The sequence below is a fragment of the Patella vulgata genome, chromosome 3 (genome assembly GCF_932274485.2).
Source record: "Patella vulgata chromosome 3, xgPatVulg1.2, whole genome shotgun sequence".
NCBI classification, from domain to species: domain Eukaryota; kingdom Metazoa; phylum Mollusca; class Gastropoda; family Patellidae; genus Patella; species Patella vulgata.
The window spans coordinates 29,023,840-29,035,973 of record NC_065881.2 but is presented as its reverse complement, the minus strand read 5'-3'; the positions used below and the strand labels follow the sequence as shown (position 1 = coordinate 29,035,973).

At 35.6% G+C, this 12,134-nt stretch overlaps 1 long non-coding RNA gene across 3 annotated transcripts in view; it reads right to left on the bottom strand.

The window, feature by feature from the left end:
* Window positions 1–9,967, bottom strand: part of LOC126816913 (uncharacterized) — a 116,386-nt gene extending 106,419 nt beyond the window's left edge. Inside the window, exons 1-2 of one of the 3 annotated variants that reach the window (XR_008787430.1) lie at window positions 9,713–9,955; window positions 9,381–9,680 (exon numbers count right to left, since the gene is read on the bottom strand). This is a non-coding gene — a long non-coding RNA (uncharacterized LOC126816913). Of the gene's footprint in view, window positions 1–9,380 lie in introns of all 3 variants that reach the window. The other 2 variants (XR_008787429.1, XR_007678652.2) reach the window with 2 other exon arrangements.
* Between the last annotated feature and the right edge of the window lie 2,167 nt (window positions 9,968–12,134).

Sequence of the window (12,134 nt, the reverse complement as noted above, 5' to 3'; positions counted from 1 at the left end):
CGTAAAAAACGTTACTTTTCAAAGTCACATAACTTTTTAAATTTTTGATAGAAACATGCCGCTTTAGTACCATCCGATAGACAATTCAATTGGCTATTAAACGATATAAAACTTTAACTAATCGACAAGAACACAATTGATATATCGCATTTTCCGCACAGACACCCATTTTTCACAATTTTGTCAAAGTTTGGATACCTTTCTTGACTACCTTGGATACCTTTCATGTACTTCATATATCTGAAGTTTCAGAAAAATCGTTGGAGCCGTTTTAAAAAAATAAGAACTCTACGATTTGACCAAAATGCGAAAAAAAGTGAAAAATCAAAGTTAACATTTCAGAACAAAACTTATATTGTTGGAATCGGATTGATGTCAGCTATCCCAAAATATAACTGAAATTTCAAAATTCCCCAAAATAAAAATTTTCGAAAATTTTGAAAATTTTCCATTATTTACCAAAAAAATGAGAGCGACAAAGTTTCAAAATTCCACAGTTTTGAACTGCTATTTGCTCAGAAATGTCTCCAGCTATCCAAAAATATAAATATCTAAAGAATCCATTGAGAATTAAGAGAATAATGGCCGATTTTCAATTTTCGTGCACTTTAAAGATTTGACACATTTCCACTATGCGCACAAATTTCGAAATAGCTTTAAGCAGTAGCTGCACACCACTTTTCCGATAGAAAATCAAACTTCAAACCTCTATCTCTTATAGTTGCTGAGATCTAGCTTCCCCCAATTAAAAAAAATAATAATCTTAGTAATAACAATAGTCTTTCACCGAAGGGGAAAGCCTAATAAGAATAATCTTAGTAATAACAATAGTCTTTCACCGAAGGTGAAAGCCTAATAAAAACATTTGGCAAGTTTTATGCAATGTTTCTATTCAGAGTAACATCCCAACCAGACACTTCTTTTCCTGTTTAGTATATTTCTCAAGACTTTGACGCGTTATAAACCAATTAGGCTCATAAAAAAAAACACTCAAGCGTATTCCATATAAAATTGTCTTTATTATATTACTAATTCCATATCTGGTGAATAACAAATAAGAAACTAGCTTGTTGTTCGTTGTTCGCCAATATGAAACTGCTTGTTGCTCGGGTAGAAAGACAGGTTGCTAGAATCTATTTCCCAAGACTTCAAAGTTTTATGAAACAATTATCAGAAATTATTGAAAATAGAGAGAGAGAGAGAGAAAAATGGGGTTTAACGTCCACCCGACACATACTAGGTCATTAGGGGTCTTTAGCAGTGGAAGGAAACCGAAGGACCCGGAGAAAACCAACAAGGTTGGACAGGCGATCCTACTCCTTGCCACATACAACCGAGGATTTGAAACCACGTCAGTTGACTCAATGACAGACGTTATGATACAGCGCGCACGTGCTAACCATTCGGCCATCCAACCCCCTTCATTGAAAATAAATAGGCTTCTTCGTCTCAAGACCTTTAACACTGTGTATAAATTTAAAGTCATTCGCGGATATTAACTTTAGCGTCTAGAGCGTCCACAGGATTTTACAAAGTAATTATCGGAAATCGGTGAAAATGAATAAGCTTCTTCGTCTCATGACCTTAAACACTGTGCATAATTTTAAAGTCTATCGGATATTAACTTTAGCCTCTAGAGCATCCACAAGCAATTATGGACGCTGGGGGGGACGGACAGACGGTGGACGACAATATACAACCACATTTCAATGTGGGCATATAAAAATTGGTTGCAACCTACTAAATCTCTTAAATAACCAGCGGCTGCCAGGCAGGATACGCCCACATTTTTGAGAGATGGATAGAGAACAAGCTAAAAAGAAAATGATTTTTCCTACAATCAAGGGCCATAATTCATGAAGTTACAATTCGATATGCGCAAATATCGAAAGGAACCAAGATCAACATACATTTCAAGTTTCATCAAAATCGAATTAAAACTGCGACCTCTATAGGGTCCACAACCTTGACATATACCATATTTTTACACTATTCGCGTACAAGAGGCGGCCATTTTGTCCGGCAATTTAAGTCCGATTTTCACGAAATTCGAATTCAACCTTCATTACGGTGCAACGGTGATATAATCAAACGTTTTTTTAAATTGGATAATAATTGTGACCTTCAGAGGGACCACAAGCTAAAAAAGGCGATTTTGCGTAAAATCTGGGGCCATAATTCAGGAAGTTACGATCCAATATGCGACAATATCGAAAGGAACCAAGATCTTTAGGTTATAAACATGCTTTTCAGGTTTCATCAAAATCAAATTAAAATTGTGACCCATACAGGGTCCACAACCTTGATTTACCCTATTTTTACACTATTCGCGTACAAACGGCGGCCATTTTGTCCGGCAATTTTGGTCCGATTTTCCTCAAATTCGAACTGAACCTTCCTTAGGGTGTAACAGTGATATAATAATACGTTTTTTTAAATCGGATAAAAATTATGACCTATATAGGGTCCACAAGCTAAAAACACGATTTTTCGTATAATCTGGGGCCATAATTCAGGAAGTTACAATCAGATATGCGACAATATCGAAAGGAACCAAGATCTTTAGGTTACAAACATGCATTTCAAGTTTCATCAAAATCGAATTAAAATTGTGACCCATAAAGGGTCCACAACCTTGATTTACCCTATTTTTACACTATTCGTGTACAAACGGCGGCCATTTTGTCCAGCAATTTTGGTTCGATTTTCCCCAAATTAGAACTCAACCTTCCTTAGGGTGTAATGGTGATATAATAATACAGTTTTTTAAATCGGATAAAAATTATGACCTATATAAGGTCCACAAGCTAAAAACCTGATTTTTCGTATAATCAGGGGCCATAATTCAGGAAGCTACAATCCGATATGCGACAATATCGAAAGGAACCAAGATCTTTAGTTTATAAACATGCATTTCAAGTTTCATCAAAATTGAATTAAAACTGTGACCCATACAGGGTCCACAACCTTGATTTACCATATTTTTACACTATTCGCGTACAAATGGCGGTCATTTTGTCCGGCAATTTTGGTCTGATTTTCACGAAATTCGAACTCAACCTTCCTTAGGATGTAATGGTGATATAATTATACGTTTTTTTAAATCAGATAAAAATTATGACCTCTATAGGGTCCACAAGCTAAAAACTTACATGTCAAGTTTCAACAAAATCGGATAAAAATTGTGACCTCTAGAGGGTCCACAAGCTAAAAACATGATTTTTCGTACAAACAGGGGCCATAATCCATGAAGTTTCGATCCGATACATGCCAATATCGAAAGCAGCCGAGATCTTTTGGGGATAAACCTATATTTCAAGTTTTGTCAAAATCGGACAAGAATTGTGACCTGTAGAGAGTCATGGGCGACGACAATATACGTCCACATGAAAATATGGGCGTATAAAAATATATGAATTCTTCTTTTTGACTTCTAACAAGTTGCTTCTTTTTCTCTAAATGCATTTATTTTTCAATCGCAAAATTCTACTTGAAAATAGTGTTGAATTATTATAAATTTGTGTTAGATGTGGCCAGAAATGATTCCTACTGGCAACAAAGAAGAATCCCTGTTAAAAAGGGTCAGTGAGGATTCCAAAATAGACTTAAAAAAGAAGTGAGGAAAGCAGTATTTTCATATTGCAGCTATATAGGGACGGATAGGAACAGTCAGCGGACAGCGTCTGATCAGAGACCATTCCTCTAAAGGAACTACAGTCTATAGTAGCCAGTTGTATTATACATCCCAAACTGGCAAGGACAGGTATTTTGGAATCAAAACATTTTACTGTTGAGCCTGGTGTAACGGTGATATAATAATACTTTTTTTTAAATCGGATAAAAATTATGACCTCTATAGGGTTCACAAGCTAAAAACGTGATTTTTTCGTACAATCAGGGGCCATAATTCAGTAAGTTACGTTCCGATATGCGCAAATATCGAAAGGAACCGAGATCTTTGGGTTGTAAATTTACATTTCAAGTTTCATCAAAATAGGATTAAAATCATGACCTCTATAGGGTCCACAACCTTGATCTACCATATTTTTAGGCTATTTGAGAACGAAGGGCAGCCATTTTGTCTGTCAGTTTTGGGCCGATTTTCACGAAATTCGAACTTGGCCGTCCTTATGGTGTAACGGTGATATAATAATACGTTTTTTTAAATCGGATAAAAATTATGACCTCCATAGGGTCCACAAGCTAAAAACATGATTTTTCGTACAATCAGGGGCCATAATTTAGGAAGTTACGGTCCCATATGCGCGAATATCAAAAGGAACCAAGATCTTTGGGTTATAAACTTACATTTCAAGTTTCAACAAAATCGGATAAAAATTGTGACCTCTATAGGGTCCACAACCTTGATATATCATATTCTTACGCTATTTGAGAACGAAGGGTGGCGATTTTGTTTGTCAATTTTGGGCTGATTTTCACGAAATTCGATCTCGGCCATCCTTAGGGTGTAACGGTGATAAAATAAAACAATTTTTTAAATCGGATAAACATTATGACCTCTATAGGGTCCACAAGCTAAAAACGTGATTTTTCGTACAATCAGGGGCCATAATTCAGGAAGTTACGGTCCGATATGCGCGATTATCGAAAGGAACTGAGATCTTTGGGTTATAAACTTACATTTCAAGTTTCAACAAAATCGGATAAAAATTGTGACCTCTGTAGGGTCCACAACCTTGATATACCATATTTTTACGCTATTTGAGAACAAAGGGCAGCCATTTTGTCTGTCAGTTTTGGGCCGATTTTCACGAAATTCGAACTTAGCCGTCCTTATGGTGTAACGGTGATATAATAATATGTTTTGGGGCTGATTTTCACGAAATTCGAACTCAGCCGGCCTTAAGGTGTAACGGTGATATAATAATACGTTTTTTTTAAATTGGATAAAAATTATGACCTCTATAGGACCCACAAGCTAAAAACAAGATTTTTTGTACAATCAGGGGCCATAATTCAGGACGTTATGGTCCGATATGCTTGAATGTCCAAAAGAACCAAGATCTTTGGGTTATAAACTCCCATTTCAAGTTTCAACAAAATCGGATAAAAATTATGACCTCTATAGGGTCCACAACCTTGATATACCATATTCTTACGCTATTTGAGAACGAAGGGCGGCCATTTTGTCTGTCAATTTTGGGCCGATTTTCACGAAATTCGAACTTAGCCGTCCTTATGGTGTAACGGGGATATAATAATATGTTTTTTTAAATCAGATAAAAATTATGACCTCTGTATGGTCCACAAGCTGAAAACGCAATTTTTCATACAATCAGGGGCCATAATTCAGGAAGTTAAGTTCTGATATGCGCGAATATCGAAATGAACCGAGGTCTTTGGGTTATAAGGACACATTTCAAGTTTAAACCAAATCGGATAAAAATTGTGACCTCTACAGTGTTCACAAGCTAAACGTGATTTTTCGTACAATCAGGGGCCATAATCCATGAAGTTACTGTCCAATACATGCCAAAATCGAAATGAACGAAGATCTTAGGGTGATAAACCTATATTTCAAGTTTCATTGAAATCGGATAAAAATTATGACCTGTAGAGTGTTCACAAACAATTGTGGACGGATGGACAGGGGTGACAACAATATACATCCACATGAAAATGTGGGCGTATAAAAAGACAAATGTATTTAAGATGATTCATTAGTTGGAGACACAACTTAGGGAACCTATTACTAGTTGGAAGTCTGATTTATAGGAAATTATAAGTTGATTAATTGTTGCTGTTATTTACTCCTGAAATAAAGTGCATTCCAAGAATCTCTATTCATTTCCGATACTTAGAGAACACACGTCGCGAGATACATTCCCTGAAAGTCGCACAGTGTTATACAGAACCCCTATACATTAAACATGGTATCAAACTACACACTATACTAGACACTATGCATCATTGCATCTCTATAATTAATACTGATAAGTTAAAAATCTAATTCTAGACATTTGGCCCTAATCAAAGATCTCCTTACTGACAGACATAAAAAATCACAGTTTCAAATCTTAAAGTGACATTAAACTATACACAATTTGAAGACTGACACTTGTCTGTCATCTGAAATATTAACAAGAGTGGAGACATTTGGTATCATTTATTATCCATGCCAAAATCTATCCTTTACAATGGTAGCTTTTGTGTTTGCAACTGACCTTAATAGTTCAGTGACCGCCCTAGACATTCGCCAATTCGCCAATGGCGACAATTATTTTTATTGGCGAATAAAGTGATGATACTGGCGAAAAATTTGGCGAATGAATTTTAGAGAGTGTTATTTCGTAAATCTGCTAATATTAAACTTGAAATCGTCTCGTTAAACGCTTCTTTCGATCGACTCGATGGAGTGTCTATTTTTAGTACATTAATTACTCTAGTCTCAATCTTACAAGTCGCAAATCAGTCAATGTTACAATATTACGCATTAATACGACCGAAAGATCGAGTCTGGAGACTATAAAACACAGTTACGCCCCTTTTGTGTGGCACTGCGTTGTTTACATTCGCTTCACTACAAGTTTTCTTTACTTACGCAGCAAATAAATAAAACGCACATTAATGACAACTAATACTAGTAAACCCAAAATAAGGATAGATTCCTTTTTCCTTCCTACGACTACTGTTAGTCCAGAATCTACTTCCGTGAGTGAGCGTGTCATCTCGGACGCAAGTCCTTCGTTGGCTTCATCAACATGTGGACAAAAATTAGACCTTTAACCGAGACCGTCGAGCTGACCCTCAATGACCTCATGCTTATAAAAATGGATGGACCAGACATAAATTTCAAATCAGCGGTGTCTTAAAAAGAATCGTCGTGTCTTTTCTGTTATGACGATGAAGTAAATTAAATCATGTGACTGTGAAGTACGTCCTATAAACATTTTTTTGTTATCTGCATTCATTCTCTCAATAATGTGAACTTTTGCATGAACAAGGAGATAAAATAATATTCTTGTGTACTATATATAGAGGATATTTGTCGTTTTAGAGTGAATAACATATTTTATTTCATCGAGAAGCAAGAAAACTTATATTTTCACGAATGCGTAGCATGAGTGAAAACATAAACGTTTTCTTGCTTAGAGATGAAATAAAATATGTTATTCACGACAAAACGACAAATGTTCTATTTATTTTATGATTTTACAATCATTTTAGGTAAAAACAACTAGCCAGTGGAATAACACTTTTATTTCACTGATAAAACGCGATATTCCACTACTGATCATAAAATAAAAGTACATATTAAACATTTATTTTGTCCGCGATATCACCTCGGTGGAAGCGGACGTAAAATACAACAAACACACACACACATTTATTTTCATTTTTAATTAACAAACATATGAATAAAAATGATATAAAATATTTGGCTAAAACTTTCTGAATTGGCTAATAAAATTTTGAATTGGCTAAAAATTTGGCTAAAGGTTTTAAGAGTCTAGGGCGGTCACTGATAGTTCTTGTCAAATTCTGTAGAATGAACAAACATACATGTACAAACAAACATTTATAGGTTATACAAAGTGAAACAGGGCCCATAGCTTCAAGTTCAATTTCCTAACTTAGATTACACATATAAATGCAAATCCATACAGATCGGTTTATAAATCAGGTTGTCAGACCATTCATAGGAGAATAGAAGGCCATAGTTCTTGAAGTTATTTAAAGAAGTTGTTAAAATTGAATATTTTTCATTGTTTCACTAATTAAAAGATACATTATGGGAGATTTGATAGAGCTGGCAGTTCTCACTATGTAATAGTTATAGATAGGTTGCCAGGCAACGAAACATATGCCCACAGCAGCTATATCGTCCGGGCAGTCAACAAGAGTTGTCGCATATTTTTACTTTTTTCGGTAATGAAACTTTATAATACATTAAAATCTGATTAAGAGTAACAACTCATTAAGTAATTATCAGAAAACAATTAGAATTTGTTTGGTTTTTATAAAGTTTGGGCCCATGCTAACGTTTAGTATACGAAACTTTTAACATCATGGATTTAGCTGTTCAAGTCATAAAGATTCATTGAAAATCAATATACTTGTTCGTCTCAAGACCTTAAACTCTGTGTATCAATCTGAAGTCAATCGGATGATAACTTTAGCCTCTAGAGCGTCACAAGATTTTTCAAAGTGATCAAGGGCCATAACTTTGGCAGTAATTATCGGAAATCGCTGAAAATCAATAGGCGTCTTCATCTCATGACCTTAAACATTTATGGAACAATGGGATGAACCTGCTATAAAATGTTGTTTGTAGGGACTTCACAGGACTGCAAATATCCTAGGCCTAACTACTAACATCTAATTTATTTGCAGTGGCTATTGTTACGACGAGTCGTAAAAATAGTCCTCAGGCTATTGTTACGATGATGCTTTCAGAGCCCTCCATCGGCAAAATTTAGGTTAGGGTTAACCTAGCTGCAATTTTTAGCCGTGATAATTCTTATTTACGGCTGCAATTGATAAACTATTTGAGGCTTTGAGCAACTAAAATTAGGTTCAATTGCAAAATTTTCAACACATATCTTCACAGTTGGCACGGAAATAAGTAATTATGTTACAAATAGTGAAGAGTGGAACACTGAAATCATAATCTTATCTTACCAAACAGTTTTTCGGGTGAAATGACACCCCGTCATTCTGGTTTGACAGCCATTTTAAACTGAACAGTGTTATTGGAAATTAAGGAAGTTATAGGCCAGTAACTTTTTTTTAGTCAATTGACTACAAAGGAAGTCCTTAGACGGTCCACTACTGTACTGTGGCTGGAGCAAGACGGAAGACATCAGTAGTGGAACCATTTCTAGGGTTAACCCTAACCCCAACCCTAGTCAGGCCCGGATCCAGGATTTTGTCGAGGGGGGGCGGCATACATTGGAGCAAAGGGTAATCATCAGAGTGCCACATGCATTGCATTAGTGGCGTGGGCTGGGGGAGGGGGCACAGACCCCTGGATCCGGGCCTGTAGTGAAGTTGAAATCCATTGATTCAGAGGAGTAATAGAAATCGATGGTCGTAACAATAGCCACAGGACTATTTTTACGACTATTCAGTTTTTAATTTTAACTTCGCCGATGGAGGGCTCTAAAAGCATACTGGTAACAATAGCTTGAGGACTATTTTTATGACTCGTCATAACAATAGCCACTGCGTAATTTATTTTCAATGTTAAAACAACTTTTTGCCAGGTACAAAAATAAAAGTTGACTCATCTGAGTCATCATGATTATTATTAGGCCTCTACCATTATAGAATCAATAATTAACCATATTTGACTGTATCAACAAAAATAACTTTGGTTACACCTTTAGAAAGCAATTAAGTTGCCACAATTTACATACCCTTTCGTCAATGTTCTGACCCGGAGTCTGAGGAGTATTGAAATAGGTTCTTTCTGGGGGATCACTTCTGATTTTTGGAACAAAAGCATAGGATGAAATCTCGCAAGGTCTACCACTGAGTCTAAAAGTATTTCTTTCTCCTGTGTGGACTTCAATATAATCACCCATTTCTTTAGACAGGTGTTGAATCGTTTGTACGTTGAGTTAACTGTTCCTTGATTGTAGACCCAGTCTAGTACTAGTAGGAGTCTCTAGGCCACCGTTGTCAGGCAGACATTTGTTTTGTTATTAATAGTAGGCCTAATAAATAGTATTGCGGCACGTCGAATTACCCAATAACACCTAATAACACCCAATAACTGTCCAATAACACCCAATAACTCCAAAATAACATCCAATAACTCCAATTTGTTGACTTTGGAAATACAAAATAACAATTTAGTTGAATTTAAGAAGCCTCGCTGTTTTGTGCCCAAATCGGGGTTTCACGCTCACTCGCCTGAAGGGAGATAACTCGTGTATGTGATTTTTGTTGACAAGAAATTAATGTGTGCTTTCATTGCACTCTCTTGAACAATCGAATAAAAAATGTGGCAGTTTCAGATGGTCCCTGGTGTGTGATTACCGTTTGGCGCATGCGCAGTTGTAAGAGTCACCTCACACCGTTACAGACGCGGTGTGCATTGACTCCTCGTGATAGAATTTCCCCTAAGATGTTCTTACGGTAAAATCAATATATTATAGACTATTATATATTTACAATATTACCACTAAGAGAGGATGCAAATTGACGATCTTTATTATTATTATTTAGTTTATATACCCGTCCACAATGCGAACATTCTCTCTTGTATTTGAGCTGTCTACATGCATGTTTGAATGTACGTGTGGGATGGTGTAATAAATCTATATTTATGTTAAAGAAATCGGAATAAGAAATTCCATACTTTTATATTTGTGTTAAATGAAGCCACGAAATATCAAAGGCCTTAATCTTCCCTTGGAGGTGAATTAATTGATAATTTCAAGCCAATCATCAATTTGTATGGTTTCCACTGATTGTACGTGTGTAGAACGACTAATCACTAAAAAAAAACAAACGGCAACAAATAACGAACAAAGTATCAATTTCAAGCCAATCAACTTAGATCCGTTGATCGTGTAACTACTGATCGCTAAAACAACAGCTAATCACGTCAACAAGTATTTTATTAATGACAAAACTCTAATCAAGTACATGATATATTTTTTCCTGTACTGACCAGTGTTCAGGAACCAACTCATACTGCAGGAAGTATATATAGTTTCGTTGTTAAGGCAAACATCAGTTTCGGACATGCGCAAGTGCCCAGGAGAAAACACACACCAGGAGTCAACTCAAACTATCACACCGGGCGGTATTCAATGGTCACTGAAAGCCTATTGAGATTACTAAAATTATTATTATTAGACTATTGTTATTACTAAGATTAATATTATTAAGCTTTCATATTACATATGAAAGCTTATTGTTTCTGTTAAGATTATTATTGTTATTTTTTTTTTGTGTTTTGTCCACAAATCGGATTTCTCAGAATCTAACCATAGGATCGTTCTGAAACTTTTACCTATCCCCCCAAAAATTGGTGGTGGCTGTTGATTAAATATATTTTCAAAACGTTTTACGAATCCGAAATCACCGAATTTTACGAAGGAATGCATTTGACCTACAATGCTGTAACTCTGTGACTATTTGACCTATTTTACTAATTCTTTTTTCTTTGAGTATCTTGAAACATTTACTTCAAATCTGCAATTTCGGATTTTTTCATTTCGAAAATTCTTCGCTGTCATTTCGAACCGGAAGTTATTACCAATTTGACAACTTCTTTAATAGTTGTGCGATTTTCGTGAAATTTAGAATGTTAGTAGATCTTGCCAATGCGACTTCAATGATGTCCTTGGAAATTTTCTAAATTATCTCCCCTTGGTGAAATTAAGGATCAAAGTTTTCAAAAAAAATCGTCGAAATATAGGTCAGAATGACCTAAAAAAAAAATTCGATACTAGACAAGTAATTACTGATTCGTACACAAAATATGGAGTTTGTCGATCGAACCGGAAGTGCCACCATCTTTAAACGTGAAAAATCAAAAAGGCTTTTTTGCTATTTTACTTACAGACTCGGGCGTCATATTTTCGGAATCCTGGAAGGAATACCTAAAAATCTATCGGATCAGAATTTTGATTTCGGTCACGTGATGGTCACCATTTTGAATTGAAAATGAAAAATAGAAGCAATTTGAAGGGCCGGGACTTTGGAACACAAGAACTCTCCTTCTAATTAAGCTAGAATGTTCAAACTTGGTGTAGGCGTTCACTAGGTCAATGTCATGATTGAGTTCAAAGATGAGCATTTTTTGCCTAGGGTAAGCAGAGATAAGCAAGCTGATTTGTTGATTCTTTAGGGCACGATGACATTGGTTATAATGAATGGAGGGCGATGAAACTCTTGTCAATCGAGAGGCTAATAGCTGGCCTGTTGTGTGAAATCATTGTATCATTTTTTGAAAATGTCCGGGGTAGCCGAAAAAAGGAGATCGAAATCCAAAAAGTCGTATTTTTACGATTTGGGGCATTTTTAGAGGTCGTGTAAAGTAAAATAAAGCATGCATATACATATATTATTGATATTAAATATATCATATAAAAAACTAAACAATGAATCAGCTGTCATTGACAGATTTTATATTATAAGCATGGTCAGTGGAAGGT